The sequence below is a fragment of the Anas acuta genome, chromosome 1, assembly GCF_963932015.1.
Source record: "Anas acuta chromosome 1, bAnaAcu1.1, whole genome shotgun sequence".
Classification (NCBI taxonomy): domain Eukaryota; kingdom Metazoa; phylum Chordata; class Aves; order Anseriformes; family Anatidae; genus Anas; species Anas acuta.
Genome location: NC_088979.1, coordinates 115,248,981 through 115,254,980, shown reverse-complemented (window position 1 = coordinate 115,254,980; position 6,000 = coordinate 115,248,981). Strand labels below are relative to the sequence as shown.

At 40.4% G+C, this 6,000-nt stretch overlaps 1 long non-coding RNA gene across 3 annotated transcripts in view; it reads left to right on the top strand.

Annotated features, from left to right (window-relative positions):
- Window positions 1–387: 387 nt before the first annotated feature.
- LOC137862535 (uncharacterized) overlaps window positions 388–6,000 on the top strand; it is a 155,374-nt gene continuing 149,761 nt past the window's right edge. For 2 of the 3 annotated variants that reach the window (XR_011100384.1, XR_011100382.1), the window contains exons 1-2: window positions 398–506; window positions 3,180–3,245. This is a non-coding gene — a long non-coding RNA (uncharacterized lncRNA). Of the gene's footprint in view, window positions 507–3,179; window positions 3,246–6,000 lie in introns of all 3 variants that reach the window. The other variant, XR_011100383.1, reaches the window with a different exon arrangement.

The following is a 6,000-nucleotide window of genomic DNA, read 5'->3' as shown; positions in this document are numbered from 1 at the left end:
TCTTTGTTACTGCTAAAACCAGTTTTGTCCAGCTCAAGATCTCCTTTATTTTAACTGACTGTGACCGAGCTGTTCAGAGCTGTGGGGTCTCCGGTGCCGAGCCTGGGCTGCACCTCTCATCTTCCTGTGCCTGCCCTCCTGCATGCCACATCCTTGATCTGCACTTCCATTGTACGTGGCCTTTTTTCCTCTGTGCTACTTTACTGTGCTAGAGTCATAAATATTTCATTTTACAGCATAACTGCCTTTTACTGCTATCTCTGTGAAACTATGGTTGCACCACACAACAATAAACAAAAGTAAAACAAATTAGCCATAGACACCTGATCAATTGGAGAAACTGCTGGCACAGCTGAACTGAGTGAAACGAAGCTATGGGTGGGTCAAGGGAAGTTCGGGCAGAGCAGGAGTGACCAGCCTCAGTCCCAAGGCCTTGAGATCTTGATACTAGCAGTGGCAATACCCCATTACGGGGCTACACTGATCACAGATGAACTGTGTTAAAGGTACAGTCATTTAATATTGCCTTTTGGGGTGTGTGTGTGTGTGTGTGTGTGTGTTGGGGGGGAGGGGGGTGGTGATTGTATTGCTTCTGCCAGGGTGGTATTATTAAATATTTCTTCCCTGCTTTGAGAGTATGCCATTCATTTATGCTGCAACACTTGACTGAGAGACAAAAATTTAAATTTGGTGGATTTTTGGACATTGGAAAATGCACTAAACTAATTTGACCTACAGTGTGATGTCCTACAAGCCAGAGGTATGCCTCCAGTGATAACCTCAGCCTTATATGTGTCTGCCACTAAGTCACCTGCCTCCATTCAGCAGTGGTCCCAAATGATCTTCTTTCAACCTTTTACTGTTAAAGTAGCAATAGAAACTCTTATTGTCATTGACATCCCTTGCAAATGCAAATTCCAAGCAGTATTTGGGTTTCCTAAGACAATGCTTACCTGTCCTAGTTATGTTTTAAATTCCTCCTTTAAGCCCTGTTTAGCCAAGCTGGTCTCCTGGTACATCCATTTTCCTAAGCATCAGGATGGATTGTCTTTACCTTGAAGGACAACTGACCTCAAAGACCTGCCAGCTGGCCTGAACATCTTACCCTTCAGAGCTACCTTTTGTGGTATCCCACCAATCAGTTCCCTAAACAGGCTGATGTCTGCCCACTTGAAACCCAGGGTCTGCACTCTGGTGATCTTTGTCCTCACTGCGCTTAGGATCTTGAACTTAGCAGCTTCATGGGCTACAGCAAATGCTACAGCAAATGCTGTCAGTGATTCTCACGTACCAACAAGTTTTTCTTGGTGAATAGCAGATACAGCATTGTGTCACACTCAGGTGTATCTCTGTCTGGAAGCTATTCCAAAAATCTGCTGGATTGGTTTTGTCCCTTTTAGGAGAGGTCAAGGAGGTTAAAGTCTTCCCTAAGAACCAGTGCCTGTGATACAGAGGCTTTCTGAAGTTGCTTTGGGAAGACCTCACCCTCTTCCTTACCCTGGTAGAAGGGTTTGTAGCAAATGCACTTCCCAAGGCCTCCCTTCTTGGCCTCTCCTCTTCAGGGAAATGAAATATGTGTGGGGGGAGAGTGGGAGAGTCTCTGGAAATATCCTCATCTGCATCCTTGGCTCTTCAGGATGCAAGTAGGCTACAAAGTTGCTGGATTTATGAACTGGTGACAAGAGGTCATGCAGCGGGCTTCTAAGAGACATTCCTAAAGCCATCTGCCTGCTTGTCAACAGAAATGGGGTTCTGAGTATGCACTTTGTATGTTTGGGGTAAAGTTCTGTGTCTGTCAAGAAATAACTGAGTTTTCATTAAAACTTTTTGATCTTAAAGCTGCAATCTTTTTGGGTTTCACTAAAACTTACTAACATTTTTTTTTGGATCAAAAATTGGTGGTTTATGCAAAAAATGGACTTGTCTTTCCACACAGCTCTGATAGGCATCAGAGTGTAGAATATTGTTTGTTTTGAATGGCAATAAAATCAGCTTATGTGAAAGGGTATCAGGAAGTGTCCTCTGCTGGCATATCTTCTGGACGTAAAATGCCAGTGGTTTATTGTATAGGTAAAAGCAATGCATTTGGGAAGTATATTGGTGATAAGTGTTCAATTAACATTTGCTCAAATAGAACTGAACTCACTCTGCTGTTTTTATGACACTTTTAATACAATTTCTTTAGTCATTCATATGAGCAGAGCTGAATAATGCCAGCTGAAAGTTTAACCTCATCTTTAACACAACCCCACCCAATTCAGAACACTTTGCGACTTGCCTTTCTCTGTAAGGAAGGTGCTAAAGTTTGAAAGAGCGCTTAGCAGTGTTTTATTCTTTTTTTTTTTTTTTAATATATATATTTTAAATTTTCATTCATCCAGCTTTGTCAGCTCTCTCCCACACCCCAACCTCACTTTATTTAGTGTTTGAGAATATGGCTGTCAGTGCACTGAAAACAAGAAATATTGAATCTCACCCCATGAAGTGAATGTTAATATGAATTCATGTAAGCTAGCTGCAAAGTACTTTTCAATCAAAAGAGAAAAAAGAAGAAAGGAAGAAAAAGAAAAGCGTGTATCGTAGTGACATTTTTCACAGAAACAAACCCATTTTCAAGCTTGACCGAAATGTGAAAGTGTGATAGTGGTTTTGCATTTCATCATGAATATTTCAAATACATCTGATTTCTACACATGCTATGACTGCTAACGCGTGAAGTCACTTAATTAAGTATATGTTTAACCCTTTTCTTTGCTGAGAGGTTCTTGTGAGAACTTAAGCTTATTGAACCAAACCAAAGCTATGGCCAGCAAATATAGTCACCCTAGTCTTGAAAAACATGTAAAAAAAAATCCCTGAAAACCATTGTTAGATTATTCATTTTCTCTCTCTCTCTCTCTTTTTTTTTTTTTTTTTTTTCTACTTGATGATATTTTTATATCCAGTTACTACTATTGTATATTCTTCAGCAGGCTCTAGGCGTGAAGGTCAGAGATAAATTCTTCCTGCTGTGATGTTTTCTGGGCCCTGAAATCACATATAATGTTCATCTTCTTTGCATTATTTTGTGATGTGACTTGGTTGAACTAAAGATTGATTTGAAATTATCTGTGTTAGGAGTGGAGAGCTGAAAGGAAGAGAAAGGAAAACTTTTTTTTTTTTTTTTTTTAAACTTGCAGCTGAAGAGGCTTGAAGATCTGGCCTGGCTTTGTTTTTTGTCACTGAAAATCTTTTCAGAAAGGCACGTGAGTATGCCTTCTTTGTCGTATGGTTGGGGTGAAGGAGAGTTGGTGGAGGCTCCTGGGAAGTACAGGGATTTTTTGTGTTAGCCTCAGCTGCTGTCCCACTTGGACTAGGCATAGCAACATCCTAGGACCAGGCTCTTAATGACTTCAGGGGGCCTTGGATCAGGTGGTCACATGGTTGTTTTGTTAAATCAGCCCTTGTGACTGCAGAGGCGTGCCAAGCCAGCAGCCACAAAACTTGGAAGTTGAGTGGCCGTGCCTCAACCTCACCTGGTACAGGGGCAAGGCTGTCATGTGGATCGTTCACCTGGGCCCCCTTGCAAGCAACTGTGAAGTTGTGTTCAAGTCTTTAATGGCAGCCAGAGGTCACCAAAATGCCCCTCTTTGACCTCCTCGTCAGTGGGCTGCAGTCTATTAATTAAGAGGTTAGTGTTGATGTCTGCAGTGTGTGAGCCATGGGTAGGCCGCATGGTGGGGCCATTTTCTGCTTTTGATTGCACACATCCAACAGTCAGTTGGCAAATGCCAGGCCTGGCAGGCTGTGTGAAGTTTGGTAGGAGGCTACAGAGATATTTTCCTTTCTTCTAGACCACTTCTGCATACCTGCACAGGAATTAGCCAAAGTCCTTGGCTAATTAGCTGCTAATTAACAGAATTATCCACTGCCTTTTAAGTCCAAGTCTGCTCCCACAGAGCCACAGCATGACTCTGCCTCCTCCAGCATGCAGCGCTTCCTAGGGCACTTATGGCACCTGGAGAACAACTCAGGTGTATCTGTCCCAAAAGGAACTGCCTCTCTGGCAGTTAGAAGCTTCTTATCCTGCTCCAGACAGTTTTTCTTAGTTAAAAGTGAGTCTAAAAGCCTCATGTCCAGGCATGAGAATATGTTCCTCTGAGCAAACTTTGTAGATAAAAGCTGCAGTATCTCCCTGAGGGGAGCCACAGATGGTATAATATAGTGTTGTACTGGGAACCAGTCTGGGAAAAGGGAAGTAATGCAGTTGAAGAGCACTGAGAGGTCCTTAGGACTGTCTGTGTTAAAAAAGCTATTGCTAATCTCAATAGCCATTCAGATTTGGGAAGATACCAAACTGTTTAAAGATCATGGCCTCCTTCTCCTTCTGCCTGCGATGTCTCAGAGGCTCAGCTCTTTGAAGGCATCTCGTATATCTTCCTAGGGTCAGGCAGTATCTTCACCCACTACAACCAACAATGACGAAGTCCTGTAAAATGTAATATAGAATGAGGCTGAGGAAGTCCTGTAAAATGTAATATAGAACGAGGCCTTTTCAACAGTTACGTTTTAACCATACTACACAATTCAATACAGAATTATACTATTATCTATTTTGACAGCCTGAATCTAAATGACCATAGGAAACTCTCAAGCTATTAATCTCAGTATGACTTCTTTATTACTTTCTTTATATAAGAGAGTGAATTGCCTAAGATTTCATAGGAATGAAAAGGACTTTAAAAATGTTATGCTTCTTTCATAACAGAGCTTTTCACAGGTGTAAAGTTGTGTTGTAACAAACTCTAGCCTTGTGCAGATTCTAGTCACAAATGTCTGACCAGCTAGTAGGATTATTCAGACGTTTAACTTTACTTATGGTTAAAAGTTTTTATTGGGTGGCATGTTTACTCCCAATGAAACAAAGTCCTGTCTCTTTGGTGACCATGTGCTATAAACCAGTACATAGGAAAATAAAATAAAAACCAGTAAGGTGCCCATATGTTATTAAATATTTATGTAATTACTCAATTTCTATTTTTTTTTTATTTTTTTATTTTTTTTTTTACCACTAGATCAAGATGTTCAATGCTTGTTGAAGATGTTACTTCCATGGATAAGCCATTGATTTTGTAGGGATTTTTCTTTTTATCTTTACTGTGAGGTTCAAAAGGGTTGCCGTACAGTTGTTTCTTTGTCAGTAATTCTGAAACTGTTTAAGGGGACCTTTTAATGAAGATAGCTCAGAATAAGGCATTTCAGCCACAGACCTTTTCAAAAGAAAAGCAGAGCAACCAGAAAGAATAGGCAAAAAGCTTACAAGAGTAAAGGTGTTTTTGGATACTGTGGATTTGATGGGGCTGGAAACTTAACACATGTATTATTCCTGAATAATAGTTTATGCAAAACAAAAGTGCAGAAGGCTGTGGAAATTTGAAAATCTGTTAAAAATGAACATTTGGGAAAACAAAAAACAATTGAAAACCCTTGAGTCTAGTGGAAGACTTCTATGAGCTGTATGTAAATTGCTTTTCTCATCTCTTGTGTGTATCTTGATGTTACGGTCGGTTTGCTGGTTTCATATTATCACTACTTTAGATTGAGTTTGTCTGTGTGATTGAGAATGTAACAACCGCTTCATGTTAGCAATACTAACAGGGCCACATTAAGTCATTTTGAAGTCAAGATCACTTGACTTAACTGAAAATTCATGGCAACAGTCGCAGGGGCAGGGTCTCTTTTGGAGTATTTTTAGCCTATAATCTCCTATTACAATGATAAAACAGATCTTAGATTGGCTACCTAAAAATCCCAAATTTTACCCTGCAGGCACACCCACACAAGTGCTACAAGATACAGCTGTGAATATTTATAAGTTACTCATGTGGAATATTGTTCCCCTGACTGTAAAGGTGGTTAAGCTAAGCTTCTGGGTAATGGGGGTTATTTTATCACAAAGGATGGGTACAGAAGTTCTACACTGATTATGTAGAATATAGTGGGCGTGTGAGAAGTTTTAAA